The sequence below is a fragment of the Diadema antillarum genome, unplaced genomic scaffold, assembly GCF_040938485.1.
Source record: "Diadema antillarum isolate AM-2024a unplaced genomic scaffold, OU_Dant_1.0 seq00001630_RagTag, whole genome shotgun sequence".
In the NCBI taxonomy this organism is placed as follows: domain Eukaryota; kingdom Metazoa; phylum Echinodermata; class Echinoidea; order Diadematoida; family Diadematidae; genus Diadema; species Diadema antillarum.
Genome location: NW_027272339.1, coordinates 1 through 17,537, shown reverse-complemented (window position 1 = coordinate 17,537; position 17,537 = coordinate 1). Strand labels below are relative to the sequence as shown.

The 17,537-nt window shown below is 40.2% G+C and overlaps 1 pseudogene; it reads right to left on the bottom strand.

The window, feature by feature from the left end:
- Positions 1–15,551, bottom strand: part of LOC139711254 (protein unc-80 homolog) — a 148,191-nt pseudogene extending 132,640 nt beyond the window's left edge.
- Between the last annotated feature and the right edge of the window lie 1,986 nt (positions 15,552–17,537).

Below are 17,537 nucleotides of genomic sequence, written 5' to 3'. Positions count from 1 at the left end.
GGACGGGACCTGCTACTGCAATAGTATACCCTTCATCTTCGCCCCCTTTTTTTATCCCTCTTATTTTTTTTTCCTGTCAAAAACCATCTTGGCTCTCTCTGCCGATGAATATGAATCGTCTTCACAATACACCCTGCCTCACCACATCCTGTTGCCATGGAAACATACTCGGGATATTCTCCTGTCTTTACCGGGCAAACCTATAGCTGTGACACAAGCCGCAGATGCAATGCCGCGGGCTTGCCATGAAGGAGGCGATAGATTAATTGCTATGTTACTTGCATCATTGAGAAGGGGAAATATGAAGATGGGTGGGGGGGAGGGGAGGGGGTAGGAACACAGTCTACACTGAAAGGCAGAGCCATTTTATGTTATTGAGTCTGGTTTAACCTGAGCTGTGTTTGTATGGCTTGTAATGTAGATACTGCACGGCGACAGTTGTCGGCGCTGACAAGCGTTGATGAAACACCCCCCTGAACACAGCTCTTCTCTTGAAATTATTGATCCACAACTGAGGTATTGAAAACCTGGATAGGGCTTCATGAAAACTGTGTTATAAACATTCCTTTATGAACCAGGTGCAGATTGGAATGTACGGGTGAATGTGCATTCTTTTCAGCAACATCAACAATAGCCATTCGTGCAGCACTGACATGTAAATTACCACCTTCTGCATGGCTGTTTTCAATTGTTCTTCTTGAATAATTGAAGACTGTTCCACGTTTGCTCATTTGCTTGCTTGCATCTTTTGATAAAATGGGTGGGTGTAATGAGCCCAAGAAAACAACCCACACAAAACCACAAGGAATTGAATAATAATGACCACAATGGCTAGCCCTTATTAGTCATATGACTTTTGATATTTCATAAATGTCAACAGCAATTCCCTTTTCCTGCATAATTTTCATTGTGATCCTCACAGGCCAGAATTCTCTAAGGCAGTCTACATCTAGTTCATGGTTTTACAAATTTTACTGCGTAAATGTATGACAACTACGTAATGGCCATCCAATATTATGCATCGATGTTGACACATGCACGTGCAATGCATACATTGTACACTCGTGTACCTGTTTCGCACTTGTTTAGAATAGTCCATGGACAAAATCTAAACCATGGATTTGATTCAGATTTCCTATGTGAATTTGGGACACAGCAAGAAATAGCCACACAGAGACATCCTCTGTCTTGTACCCCATAATTTTCCATACCATGCCAGATTAAAAAGCTTCCAATTTTTATATCTTGGAAACGTTCCAAGATTTTGAAATTCAGCCAGTAGGTGTTTGATACATTCAACTTTTGACTTTTTTTAGAACAGATACAAAATATGGGGCTTTTTTCCAACCTAAGCACGTAATTTTGCTTTTTTTTTTTGGAGGGGGAGAACATTTACTTAATTTGTTGCTGAGGTGACAAGACTTTGTATGTCAAATTTCAGTGAAATTGATTTTTTGGATAAATTGTCAGAAAATCAGTTCAGTGACATCCTGTCCAAATCCTAGCTGTGTTACCCCAAAGATGAAGCCACCACAGCATGTCAAAGGAAAGGCTATCCCATTTGTTATAATGCTTTGGCTGGCATGTTTATTTGCTCTCCTGAACACTTGACATATCTGAGATATGAGGTTTTGTCATCCCAACAGCAATATGTATTAAAGGTACTGTTTACCATTGGGGCAGAGATTTAGAAAATGTTCAAGTTATCATGTTTGATGCATATGCTTAGGTTAGTTGTATCACAAAACATCCTACCATATAAAAATTTTTGCAATAATGCCTAGGATATAAGGAAATATCAATATTTTTCTCAATAAACCATAACTGTAGACAGTTTATTCTAGAAACAATTTTATTACAACTATTGTTCACATTTTGTATATTTAACAATACTTAACATTGATTATACTGATTGACATTTTTACATTGGTTGTTTCTATCCTTAACTCACATTTTAGAACTATTTTGAAGCACTAAAGCTGGGTTTTTGTTTCATCTACAAATGGTAAAAAATGCCTTTAACTTTGCCAGAGCAAAATGGTTACAGGTTACTTTTGTTATGTATCTCACAAACCACTGGTAAAAAATCAGCCTATATGATTTGCAGGGCAGTCAAAGCATGTGGATATGCCATGTCATAGAATTTGTGGCAAAATTAACAGAGACAAATGTGGGGCATTGTACTCACTGTATAATTGGCTAAATGCTCCCTAGAATTGAGATTTTTTTATTTCATTTTTATTTTTTGCAACTGCAGCAGAATGAGGGAAAATTGCAGTAGATAAGGAAGCAATTAACGAGAAGTTAGAGATTACTTAGTAATCCTCATGAGCACATGTGATAATGCAAATAGGACCCTTCTGCAATATCATTCTATATTAGAACACGTTATTGACGGGACAATTAGTACTTTATCTTCTACCGGTATTCAATTTTGTTGCCTATGTACAACACATAATGAACAGTAAACTAAGTTACATGAATTACTTTTTGTTGTTGTTATTTGAAGCATTTTTTTTTTAAACTGTCCAAGACACACAGCCTATGTGAACTCATTGTTGGCAGACTAATAGTTTAACCCTTTGCGTGCTTTGAGAATCAAGTGGCACAGAAAACCCCATAGCATTGTATACACTGTCCAAAGTCCCTGGCACAGAAGGGGTTATGGTCGGACACCGTACCAAGGCGGAGCAAACAAATGAAAACAAAAATGTTAGGAATTTAAAGGGACATTCCAGACGATTTTTATAATTTCACATCATGTATTACATAAATCAACAACTCCATGTAGGCCCTATATATTTGTGGCATTTCTTGTGGTTCTTGAGCAGAGAAACAATACTTTGAAAAACCTCAAACAAATTACACTGAACAAGGATGATGACATAGAAGGTCACATATTTCAGAAATGTAGCAGTGTAATTTCATTACAATACCGCTTGCTGGTGAGTTCACCTGTGTATAATCTATGCATGCCTTCTTCTTTTGTTCAGCTTCCTTGAGCCCCAACTCATGCATTCTTATGGTGACTCTGCCATGTCATCACCCTTGTTCATTGCAATTTGTTCTAGATTTTGAAAATATTCTTATTCTTCATCCCAATTATCACAAATTCTGAAACTCTGTCATCAGTATAACTAATTTATAGTTGTTCAAATGTAAAACTCTGAAAATCGTCCGGAGGTCTCCTTTAATACCAACAGGAGAGGAGAGAGAGAAGCTAGGGAGAAGGGTAAACATATTCAACTTTAAAGTGACCTCTATTACATCACCTAAACTTGAGCGCTGTAAATCTGAACACTGGTGCATAAAGCCGCTTGGAAAACAGCTCTTTGTGACACACTGCCAGCAAACAAACCCCCTACCCCACCCCCACCCCCACCCCACCCCCAATATTCTGCTTCTTGAGCAACGCTTGGCTTCTTTGCTGTCTGCTGATTTTCTTCCTGCCTTCTAACAGCCCCGCAACCAATTTGTATGTTAATTTATCCAGAGAATGCCAGTGCAATACGGGATGCCCCACGCTGCTATTTGCTGAAGCCAGGCAATATGCAATACTGGTATCTCCCCCATCCATCCATCCATCCATCCATTTGCCCTGCTTTGGTTCTCATTCTTTCCTTCCCTGGTCCTGCCCCCCCCCCCCCAAATATCTCAGAAGAAAACCAGACAGCGAAGATTCAGCACTCTGTGAGCACACACACACACACACACACACACACACTAGGCGTGTAGTCTGTCTGCAAGGAATGACAGTTTCACACATGCACAGACACACACAAGTACAGACACACACACACACTCGCACACAGGATCACTAGGCATGCAGTCTCTGTGTGTACGGAGGGACTGGTGTTTCACACATGTACAGACACACACACACACATACATATCCACATACATTAACACACACACACACACACACACACACACACACACTTTCTTCCTCATCTCCTTTTTTCCTGTCTCCACTCCATGCCCCGGCCTCCAGACTCGAGGTTTTGCCTGAATTTACATGTCAAGAGATGCGGAGGATGTGTTCTTAAAGTCAGCTGCCATGAGATGAAACTCCCATAAAATGGTGCCCGTATAACCCTCTTGCCTCTAGAGCCCGTTTCAGGCATTTATGATCCGAATAAATCTATCGGTGCCTCATTATTATGCCCGTACATCTTTGGGAATGAAAATTGTTGACTTACATGATGTTTTCACAGTAAGCCATTCCTACGATCCACATGCTGAAAACTTGAAATGTGTGAATGTTTAATTTCGACTGCAGATTACAAGTGTATGCCTGGAATGTTTGATGGTTTGATTTGTTTTGTTTTGTTTTGCTTTGTTGTCTACCATCGAGATGACAGCATACCTACTTTTTATCAAGGGTGAAGTTGACAGTTCAGTTTTAATTAATAACCATTAAATTTTCATTCAACAGCTTAGAAGTAGGTCAATGAAATATTAAGTTGTTACCACAATGGAATTTTAATCAGTGTGATTTGACATTCATATAGATGAAGTGCATATCAAGTGAAAACACTCCAACCACTAAATTATCTATACCATGTTCAAAATTACTCCTTCCCCTCACCCCACAGGCAGAGTACATTAATCATACACATGTTTAAAAGTTGACCACTTAAATCTAATGGAATAGATTGAAAGATATCATCATGAACAGTCAAGGTTCATGTTATGACACAATTAAGGGTTACAGTTCTATTTATGAAAATATCACAATTAGAAATGATATGGAAATCTTAACAGCATACAGTAGACACACTGTATGTGCTTAGTGTGTGAAAATTATTAAACACTCATCATCAACATCTTCATTCAATGGTACTGATATAATGAACAAGTTGCATCTCTACTAAATTGCTCTACATAATTGCAGAAACACAGAAGGATATGTCAGGCATTTTAGTACAGGTCATTATTACACATGAACATGAGGGATGTCTTGGATTAGAAAAGGAACCACTACAGTAATTGAAAATTAGCCTCATACTTATAGTATGTGTTGCGCATGAGACAACTAGATAGATATTTTGAGCATTAAATTTGTTAAAAAATGAGATTGCAAGAATTTTCCTCTGATGTAAAGACAAGTCAGTTTCCATACTCTGTTACATCTAAAGGAGATATGAAATGACATGACAAAATTAAGTACTTTGCACAGGCCATTATCAAATGTGAGCATGAGGAGACCTCTTTGATGGTTGTAAAGTGGGAAAGAAAATTACTGAAATATCACTTCATAAACCTCGTGTCTACACTGGTGTGTGCTGTACAATGAAACTAGATTAACATTCTGGGTGTGAAGAATGGGTATGAATTGTACACAAACTCAAGATTTTCCCCCAGTGTGCTGTAGATGATTCCACTTCTGTAATTCTATGCTGAATCCAAAGAAGCTATGAAGTGACTTGAGATAAAATTAAGCAAGAATTTGCCATGTTGGAGTTCAAGAACTTCCATAGATTACTGCTTTATGATAACATTGCCTTTAAATCAGTGCACATTTGGGCATAGCAGATAATATTCCAAATAAATTTGTGAAATATCTAACAACAATCTGCTGTGCTGTGATGCCCAAAATTAATTCCAGACCTACAAGTAGATCTACTAAAAACCATCCTAATGGGTAATACGTGCCTGATGGGAAAACCGCAGAATTTGCAAGCCGCGTTTGCTGCTCGACTAACTCGACGGTCAACATGTGTGGATCCAAATCATCAGCGGCTGAAACCAGTAATTGAGGCTGAAGGAAATCTGTGAGCGCGTGAGTCTCTGTGAGTGTGTATGTGTGTGCATATGATGTCGTCCATGCATGCAATAAATAATGACTCGTTGTGCACTGTGCCGCCTAATGGACACAGCATCGCGTGTAACGCCGTGTGCGGAGACAACAATGGGATCTGATTTTGTCGCCCTGCCAGACCGGAAACTCATCGACGCAAATCGCAAAACTGATTAGGGGTGTTTAAGTAATCCCCCTTTTATCATCATCATAGGGTTTATGGCACAAAATTTGTTTTTTACTCGCAGATAGATGTTTTCTTCTGTTCTGCTATTCAGTTGCTCCCCCCCCCCCCTTTTTTGCGTGTGAAGGGTAACATATTCACTAATCTTTCACTGGAATATATGTTGCTTCTGGCTGATAATGATAACATGCACCTCAGAACAAAATATCAAAATGTTTACAAATATATCAAACACCTGTTCATGAATAGATTTGAACAAGGAAACACACAAGAAACTTCCATTTCTAACCAAAAACAAACAAACAAACTATGCATGTCTGATGCATCTCTTCACGGGGGAGATTTTGCAGTGAAACTATAATTTACTGGGTATTGCCTTTTAATTCAGATACTGCTTTAGATGGCTTCTACATGCACCTGCAAATGCACGTATTAATGACCCTACACAAAGCTTAAATGAGTAAGCTTTCCTGATTTTGTTAATTAGATCACATCATTAAGTCTCACTTTAAAACAGCACCTAACAAATGAGGTACTCAGCAAGAGATAGAAAATTTAGACAATTGATCTACTGTTATTGGAACAAAATCTGAACTCATTTCCTTTTCTTTGGACGGAATTGCCCAGTTGCAAATTGATTGATGCCATGCAGTCAAACGCTCAGAAAATTTCCCGCTATGCTGATTCAGTTCTTCTTTCTTTTTACCCCCACTGATTGATGTACAAGTATGAGTATCATGCAGGGAACTAATCATCTGTCTGCATTTAATTTTCTCTTAACACAAGGATATATCATTTAACACTCCTACCACTGCATGGAGTGACAGATTGAATTAATAGAAATCACTATAAATGGTAATAATGACATTCAAATTATTCCTAAAAAGGCAATGATGAGGACACTTACACTCCTCTTAATCACGACAGAATTGACATTGCCTGAACTGAATGAAAATTTGATAGAATAGACTTAAAACAGACTACTATAAAACATATCAGCAAGACAATCAAAGCCAAGATGCAAACCAAATTGATAAATTTCTTTCTTAATGAAACAAAAATATTTCTTGCGTCTTCTTCTTCTGTTCTGTTTAGGTAGTGTGAAGATTACTGACAATATTTATGTACAAGTATATGAAGAGTTCGACTGCAAAATGAGTTAACTCCATTCTTGCTAATTTGAGCTTTTTGTGATTTAAGTTGCTAACATACAAATAAAATAGTAAGAAAATGTGTGATTTTTTAATCATAACTTCAAGACTATTCCTCGTTAACAAGTGAGGCATTACGAGAAAAGCTTTACTTTTTCACTCTATGATGGATTAACTTTAAAATGTTTGAAAATTGCGCCAAATCCATCATGCAATCAAATTCTTCATGTGTGTGTGTGTGTATATATATACATGTTTTTATATAATATATATATATATATATATATATATATATATATACATACATACATACATACATACATAAGTTCAAGTGTGTGTGTGTGTGTGAGTGTGTGTGTGTGTGTGTGTGTCTTCAAGATGTGCTAAATACATTATTTCATATATCATATCAGATTATCCCTCATAGAGACAGAAGGCAAACAACCCTGATTGTATTAGCCAGGACTTGAACCAGGGACCTCACAATCAGGACTGAGGAGTCTGTAGACTTTAAACCAGTGAGCCTCCACAAACAATGAAATGAAATAAAAATCAAGTCACATAGTACTTCTCTCTCACCTTGCTGACCCCTGACCCCTTCTCCACAGCCGTGCTGGCAGCCGAAGGCCCTGAAGACTTGGATCAGCGTCTGCATGACCAGGTTGTGGACCGTCATGTCCTCCATGCTCTTCGTGGCTGTGTCCGTGTCCGCGTCCTTCTGACCTGTCTTAACCTACGAGAGTCGACATGGCAGAACAAGCATTTTTTTTTTCTGTCTCTTTCTTTATCTCTATCTATTCAAAATCCATCATAACTGGAGATTTTTTTTTTTTCATTTTTGCAGGTTCAATTTATTTTCTGGGTTACTAAGGGCAAATAGGCCCCTCACCCTTGCCGCACTACATTCTACATGGTACACTACCAAGATGGATGTGCGGCACTTCAGTAAGTTCAATAAGTTCAGTAAGTTCAATGATCGTAAACAAAAAGCTCCATTTAAAGTACCTGTATGTTCACTGTATCAGAAAAAAAAATGTGATATTGGAAGCAGAATATTAATTGAATTGAATTGAATTGAATTGAATTGAATCTTTATCTAATCTAATTTAATCTAATTCAAATATACATAAAGTTGCATGTGATGAATCCTTCTCAGAAATGACGTATGTAATCCTCAAGATGCAGTAAATACCAGAAGTCAGAGAATCATAAGAAAGAAGATATGCAGCAGAGATATATTAAGAAAAAGACAAAATGCAGCTACCGTAAACACAGAAATATGAGCACCATTATTCTTTTCACGTTGCTTAACAAAAAACAAAAAAATGAAATTCATCATGTCTTGAATTCTCTGACAATTTGCTTTTGACTAGACAAGCAAAATTGAAGGCCAGCCATTTGCATTTCCTCATTTTACCTTCCTTCACCGTTCTACACTGACAACTCCATTCCTTTATTGATGAATTCTAGTACAGTACTACTTTCAGTGTATATATTCTATTAAGTGATATATAGAGATAGTTTGAAGGCTAGTTGCAAGGATTGTTGAGTTAGTTCCTTGTAATGCAAAACCATGTATTTACAACACTGCAAAAGTTTCACACAGCAGTTGGTATTCTATATCAAAGCAAGAACAAGTTGACTTTCATCAAATTTAGTCCAGTTAATCTATTCAAAACTTATTAGAGTTGATTAATATCAAATCGCATTCAGTTAATCTCCATTAAGCTTAAATGCCACCTGGTTAAATTGTGTTACTCACATCTAATCAAATGTTAGCACCTTGAGCAAGGCACGAGAATGATTAGCTAGAGCAGCATAGTGGCTTCGTTCATTACTTTTCTTTCGACTGTGTCTTAGAATTGCCACCTCGTTAGATACAGACGTTATCATCTTATTATAGCAGTTTAAGGAAGTGTGCACGGGGATTATCATAGGTGCAACTTGTATGGCTTGAGTCATACAAAGATTGTTAGTGATTCCTTGATATCCTGTTGTTTGGCAGGAACTAATTTCAGCTTTCTTTAAATCCTTTTTTTTTTGTCAATTACAGAGTAATTTTCCATCAACATTATTTCTGGATTTTTCCCCATGCTACCATAGATAATGCAACTGGAGAACTGCAGTAATATTTGAGAAACAAGGGGAAAAAAAGTTTGAAACACTTGAATCCCTATTAGATACTGGATGAATACGGTTACATATTATTGAGTCCTCATTACATGTGTTTGAAAATAAGATGAATGTGAGTGCTCACAGAACAAATTATATTGAGTATTTTGCATTTCATAACAGTCAACTCATTTGCAGTGTACAGAGTTTGCCATTAACTATCGAAATTTCATTTGATTTTTGAAAGGGAACCAATGCATTCTTGTTATGCCTACATTTCCAAAGTTTCTTCAAAATACTGAAGAGTATGATACATGAGCATTTCAAGCCGTCCCCACTACATTTTGCCCTGCATGCATGTGAGTATATCCCTTGTATACAAACACAGACAGTCTCCCTGTAAGGGTTGAGGTACACACACACACACACACACTACACACATTTTGCTCGAACAGCTACTGCACGAACCCTCTCCCCATCTGCACGGCTGCATTCGTTTGTGACGCCATACCTTACCCCTTGTTGCATCTCTGATCCAAACGAATAGTGGAGACATTTTGCTCTCTCTTTTTTTTTTTCAAGGGGCCCCCAGCAAAGAGACGCCGGTGCCATACAGTAATAACACTCTAGTGGTGAAACAGGAAGATCTATACAGAAGGTGAAGCAGTTTTGGTGTGCGAACACCTACATACTACAGAGACGGAGGAGGAAAAACAAAAAATTCTACTCTTTAGCACAAGTAGAGGTTGTCGGTGCATAAAAACAGAAGCCATACATCGGTATATGCCTATGAGTAGGAGACTACTGAAGGAACTTTTTAAAACGAGGGATAGAAAAGACATTCGGGAAACAATTTACATAAAGGTCTTCAACAGTATTTGACAGGTTGTGGTTGGGCGTTTAATCTCACTATATAGCCATTCCAAAAAACCTACAGGCAGAAATCTCTTTTCAACCACTGTCAAACATGGGCCACAAAAAGTATCTGAACACTTTATGCCTATGAATTCAAGCCCAAAGCTAATTTCATTTCGAAATTTTGGCAACATCGTCTGAAAACAACGACAAAGAAACGGGTCTATCAACAATTACAGCAATATATTGAGAGACGAAGTTCATTGGTTGTCTTTGCACTAATGAGCAGTATTTGGTTTGGCTTGGCATGAGTGGGATTAAACACTTCACCGATATTGAGAGGACGGAACAATCCGCACGCATTTTGTAGTTACGCTTGCACCAAGCTAAGGAGACGCATGACAGGCATGCAGAATAAAAGAGCATGTGATTTGTCTTTATCAGTGGCAAGAAACTTTATTAGACGGGGCCTCATATGTGCTGCAAAATGCACTGATCAGAAAAGCATAGTTCTGCCATCAAGGAAATTCAAAATTTAGAGTATATATATACTGTATACATTATGCAGTTTCATAGCAGATATTAGTCAAGGAAATAAAAAAACAGAAAAGAAGAGAAATATACTTTTGTTTAAAAATTATAAATGCACTGATTTAGAATCATGATGCCAAACACAAGCCATTCCTGCACATCAAACCCTTCTCATAGTTACGACATGGCTTTGAAAAAAAAAAATATATATATAAATTTGGACATATGACGGGAATATCCAAGTGTGATCAATTGATAAGATTTTTGTGGGGATAATGTGAACACCGTAAGGGACATATTCACATCATCGTTAAGACATCACTACATTCTACATGTGTGTAATACATATTTTGTGCCTAATTGACGTAACAGTGGACATTAGGTGCAATCCCCCCCCCCCAAAACAAAAACAAAAAACATAAGGAGCAGGGAACAGATATTAGTACAATGTCTCACAAAATCAATGTTTCAAACAATTCAGGAGGGATATCTGGTACGACAAAATCTGTTTATACATTTTGGATACTCAACAGGGGAACTTATCCAAGGGGGAAAAAAAATATGAAAAAAAGAAATAAAAATGAGAACTTTTCAAGGGGCTTCATCTGTCCAAAAGGTCACCAGGGGGCCACATAGGAATAGCATTGGGGACATCTTTTGACAATATATAATCTAGGAAAAAAAATAAACATATATAAACAAGAAAAAAGTGCAGGACTATCTGGCATGAAAGCAAGACAAGAGTGACGGGTGACAAAGCACAAAAATAGGTATAAATATATTATAAAATCTAAAATTGCAGTTAATACAGGTTTCCTGGGTGATATTGTGTCTTTGAAAGAAGGTCATTTGTTCTCTGTGTGTGTGTATATATGTATATATATGAAAATATATGTATGAAATACATATATACACATATATATATGTACATTTATACATATAAATACACACATTTCCTCTTTTTTCAAAGGAGAAAGGGGTGGTGATTTCTGGCTCCACTTGGGTCATGCATGATACAGAATGCGTGTGAATCCTCCGACGTAATACCTTCTCTCCTTCTACCTTGATCACGGGAATCTTGGACTGCGGGCTCGACCTTTCACCTTTCTTGATGACGCTGAACTCGAGGAGGGTGTCGATGATGTTGAGGGCCACGTCGCACACCCGGGCACTGGTCTCCTTGGTGACGATCGTGTGGAGGGCCTTGACGATAACCGAGAAGTTGAGGTGTCCGTTCTCCTGTATGGTGCATTGAGAGAATGCACAGACATATGTCCATTCAAGATATTTTCTATCTTTTGTTGCCAATCTCCAGTAGAGAGCACATACTTTTCACACAAAGGTAATGTCACCTACGACTAGTATCTGTCTGCATGCAAATGAAAAGGTGCATTGCGGCAAAGGGAAAGTTCCAAATTCGCACAAAACTGCACCTCTCATCCGATTTCGTTAAGTCTCCAACAAGTGAAACAGTGCCAAAGCAAACATCGGATATGGAGAACGGCTAACTGCTTTCGCAATTTTGCCTTTTGTGAGATGGTATCAAAAGGAACTTTCTATCCTCAATAACAAACATTTCTTGGTACCATGCAGCTTTATAAATGGGATTTGATGGTCCAAACATCATATCCCCTGTCATCAAGTTTGTTTGCAAGATAAGCTACGGCTATACAGGAAATGCTTAATAGAGACAGTTCTGATTGAAATGGGGAACATGACTGATCAAAGCTTTGCATGTGATGTCAATCATGTGAGAACTTTTCAATATGTGTACATCAATTATATATCATACACTGTTGAATTAACAGAAACCCATGTTAGCTTTAATACAAAAAACAGTTTTATATTGTCCTTGAAATTACATTTCAACTTGCACACATACCTGAATGTAGTATGTTGAACCAGGTGCTTCTGCCACTTCTTGCTCTTCCTGTGTTGTGTAATTGACAAATGTATCTGACGCACTTCTCGGCAGCAGGGAAGCAGGAATATTCAAGGTAGTCCTCTGACCCACGCAATCGTTTCCCGGTGTCGGACAGTTCTCAGCTGGATTGAAAGGGTTCTTGGTGGTGTCCCTCGGTGGTGGAACGAGGAGAGCGCAAGTTTCAGTAGGCTCCTCTATCTCATGATCATCCTCATAGGTAGGCAGATGGTCACTGTTTGTGGGATGATTTTCCTGTGGAGACATCATCTGCCAATCATGGACCTCCTCCTCCTGAATCACTGCCGCCTTGACAAGCCTGGGCTGCTCCCTTTTCGGTGGCGAGAGCTTTGGTGGAGAGGTGACAGGAGGAGGAGTGATGGGAGGCGGGCCTGTCAGCGGCAGGGGTGGTGGCTTGGCGCTGGGGGACAGTGGAAGTGGAGGAATTGTCAGCTTTGGCAGGGTCTTGACCTCCACCTCCGACTGGACCATAGTACCGTTTGAAAGTCTCTTGGGTGGCTCTATGATGGTCGCCATTGGCGCTTCCAGGTCACTGTTATTCCATTCTGGCACCTGCAAGACTTGGGCTTTGGCCCGGTGGATGGGAATGGTCTTCCTCTCCTGGATGCTCTTAGAATGAACTGCAGGAGCAGCACCATGTCCGGCAGGGGTGGGTGGCACAGGTGACGAGGATGGAGATCCTGGAGTGACTGTGGTTACAAATCTCGGAGGTGGTGAACACGGCAGCTTTGTTGCGATGGACCTCGGCGTAGACAAGTGCACGGATGACTTGAGGGCTGGCTTTGGCAACGATTTATACACTGGCGTGGAAGATACAGAGGCTGCGGATGAAATCGAATTGTTCACAATCTTTGAGACAGTGACACACTCTGCTGCAGAAAACACCTGTGGAGCGGGATGGAGGAACTTGTTTGCAGTAGCCAGTTGAGGGAGAGGAGTGGGATACTGCTTTTCACTACCAGCTGTCAATCTGGTGGGTGAGATGGTCAGCGTCTGCCTTGCTGGAAGCTCTAAGGGCCTGGTGATGTCGAGTGAGGCAGCAGAGGCTGTCAGTGCAATGTTTGACTGGTGAGGTTCAATAAGGGAGTGTGTCAGCTCATGTTCATTCACATCACAATGAGGAGAATTATCCTGGTTCTGCTCACCAGCTTTGATCAAGGAGGGTAGGGTTTTCAACTGAATCACATCAATCTTAAACTTGAATGGCTCTAGTTTAGGAATGGCGAAGCCTGGGTTCTTCGCTTCCTCTTGGGACGGAATGAGTGGATTTGTGTCTGCTGTGTGCTCATCAAGCTTGCAGTCTATGCTGGAATTCACTCCTTTGGTTTCCTCAATTTCCTCCTGTATGAGCTTTGGTACCAGGGAGCTTCCCACCTTTGCTCTGCCAGAAACTCGCCCTGTCTTCCTAGGAAACTTGGCAGTGCGCACAGCATCTGGTCCGCCTTTGCGCTCAATGCTGTTCCTCCTTTCAATTGAGCCCTTTCTCTCCACCAGATGGACCTTCTTGGGTGGAGCAAAACTGGATGGAGATTGATCCAGTTTAATCTTTTTAGGTGAGCCCGTGAATGCCTGTGCCTCTCTCTGCCGAACCTCGGCCATGCGAAAGGCACTGTCCAGCGATGTTCCCATGTATGAAGTCGGAACTGAAAATTTCTTTGGTGGCGGGCCAGGAGCCGGATTGAAGAGTGATACAGTGATTTGTGGGATGGGCGAGGAGTTGCTTCTCTGCCTCACCCGCTCTGCCGCAATGGTCTCATCTGATATCTGTCTGAGACGAGTTAAGATGTATGTCAGAGCCCAGTAGACACCATCCTCAGCCCAGTGTGGGCTAAACAGGCAACGCAAGACCGACACATCAAACAGTGTTGCAGAGCAGACATCGTTCAGTCGCTGAGGTAATCGCCTGACCGGTATCTCAGGAGGAGGAGAAGATGGCGGAGTAAACGTCGTATTTGAATGGTCATCATGATTTCCGACATCATCTTTGCTGTTGCTGCCCTCTCCCGACAATTCCAATGTTTGAGGACGCACTTTCCGAATGGGAGGAGGGGAAAAGTCCACAGGTGCTGATCGAGGGGCCATCTTCGACGCATTAGGGTCGGAATCTTTCCGCTTCTGGACTGCCTTCAGGCCATCCTGGAGTTGGGCATAGTTGAATCCTGAAGACACCTTCAGGTTCCCACAGCTGCAGGCTTGGTTGCCTGTGACAGGAGTGTTGCACATCTCACAAATGATTTCCAGGCTCACTGAAGGAACATCTGCAGGAGTGCTCAACCTACTGACCTCTGATATGTCCGCCAGGGGTACAATAGGTCGGTGCTCCTCCTTTTCATCTTCCTCTTTCTCGGGCTCCTTCTCCTGGTCTTTCTTCTCTTCCTTCGGCTCGGGCTCCTCTTCTTTCTTCTCCTCCACCTCATCTATCTTATTTTCTATCTTTGGCGCCACCTTGTTCATGACTGGACTCGTTTTCATCTGGTGATGCCGCCTCCCAACACGAATGATACGTCTTGGTTTGACCAAACCTGACATACTCGGTATGTCCGGCTGTTTGTGATCCCACAAGGCACGCCATAACTTTAGGCCACTCTCCAACCTAAACGTCAGATCAGACTCCTTGACACTGTAGACCAGCGGAGCAAACAGGTAGACAAAGAGTTGGAGCGTGGTCAGTGGGTGTTCCAGGACCATGTGGCTAGAAGTGTCACTCTGGGAATCATCTGAGCTGTTCTCCTGGGCACATTCATCGGGGGCATCGAGGAGTACCCAATGAAGGGTGTACAGCAGCTTGGTCTCTGCCACGCCCAACTTGTCAGCATGACCAGCTTGGCCCTGTTGTTGAGAAGAGCCGCGCAGCAGTGCATGAGGTGGGGCAGGGCCGCTTGGATCAGCTGCCATCGCGGGATGCTCCCAATAGCATCTGACAGGCTAGGTGACAGGCCATGGAGCTTGTTTTCCACCAAGACACGCTCAAAGGGACTATGGGAAACAAAAGAATCAAGAGAAGTGTTCATATATCACAAAATGCTATGCTGAATGGTTGTCACTCCTGCATGGAGAGGGGACACTGTAATGGAGGGTAAAATTTTAACTCAAATTCATGTCAACATAAAACATACTCATGCATGTCTTCTTTGCTGATGATTTTTGATAGGAAATTTGTGTTATCCCTCAGGAGAACAAAGGGCTTGTTCTTTTTTTTTCATCATAGAATAATCTGTGCCCAATAAGCCATTATTCTTTCTTGTCCTAATGACTTACAGTTAACCCAGAGCAACATGTCAGACTGCATGTGGCAGAACCATCTCCGAACTATTCCGCTGAAACTAACAGCACTGTAAAATTTTACAGTATGACGTCACATCATGGCAGTTTGGGGATATGACATCTCAGCTAGATCCCCATCAAGTCTGGCAAATATCACATTCCCGAGATGTCTACCTTCTCTGGTGTTAAAATATGCACAGTGACACACTGTGGCTTGAAACATTGACCCTGCACATGAAAATATTGCCCAATCCCTCACTGAACACAAAAATACTACTAAATCTCACTTTGTTACTCTCTTCCAAATCCATATTTGCAATATATACTACATGTATATTTGTGAAATATACAACATATACTGTATGCCATGTATACAGGGAAAGTATAAAAGGGATATTGTGTTCTCATACAATGTAGAACAATGACTACAAACTTGCGTGTGATAAACTGGATAGTGACTTTTGCTGTAGGAAGAATATACAAAATATTCTAACATAAAGGTTTTAAAATGATATATCGAGTGAAAATACACTGCCCAGCTAAGTCCCGCTACATGAAAATCCCTTTCAATAACACTTCAAGCCCGATCCAGATGGAACATTCGACATGTACAGTATGCAGGTTCACTCTCCTACGTCATCATCTACATATTGCTGATGAATAAGTACATGCATACTGTTTTGAGTGAAATACTGTAAAACGAGGAATGTTTGCGTGCATTTTAATTTCATGAATTTTGCGAGAGCCAAGATTCGCGAAATTAAAACGCACATGAAAGTTCTTGTCTGCACTATACGCATTAAATGTTACAGGCAACTCGCAAAAAATTCACGCCGCAAAAAAAGGCCATTGGCTTCAATTCACGAAAATGTCATGCCGTGAAAATATTGTGTTTTACAGTAATGAATGTACTACTTTTTTCTATAATTTAAAGACTCTCTAACAAACCACAAATGGCTAGACACCATTTCAATATGTACTTCAGATATCATGTAAGACAATATAATCTATCAAAGTAGCTATAATTTTCACTCTCCGATATTCCTTCTCATCCATCAATTCCTTTTGCTGATTTGTAAGTTCCCTTTTAGTAAAAATTGCTCATTATGAAATGAATTACTGTCAATCATTGTCATGGGAAAAAAAAGGAAAAAAATGGTAGCATCCAGTCAGTACTGTTTCAGCAATCAAGCCAAAAAGAAATCAAAGAAGCACGGCTTGCAGCATTCTCGCTTATTAATTAGGTTGTCAAAATTACATGTGTCATCCATGACTGCTCAGACAGAGTGAATTAGATAGTTAGATAGAGAATGAAAGTGAGAAGGGGGGGGGGGGTGGAGATCCAACAGGAAAGTGAGGTGCAAACAACTTCATTATTCATAACTGTCAAACAAAGATTCGTGCCAGCTAGCGAGGAGAGAGAGAGAGAAGGAGAGCTATGCTAATGGATAGACAGATACAGAGGGAAGTGAGATATACTGTAAAACATGATATTCGCGGCATGAAATTTTCGCGAATTGGAGCCGACAGCCTTTTCGTGGCATGAAATTTTCGCGAATTGCAACTGGCGTTCTAACATATGATGTTGTCTTTTTGAAATGTACGTGTACATGGCATGATTTCTATCAAGTGCAAAATGCACATCAGAAGATAAGCAATTGACGAGCAATTTCTATGTATCTATCTGAATAATATTCT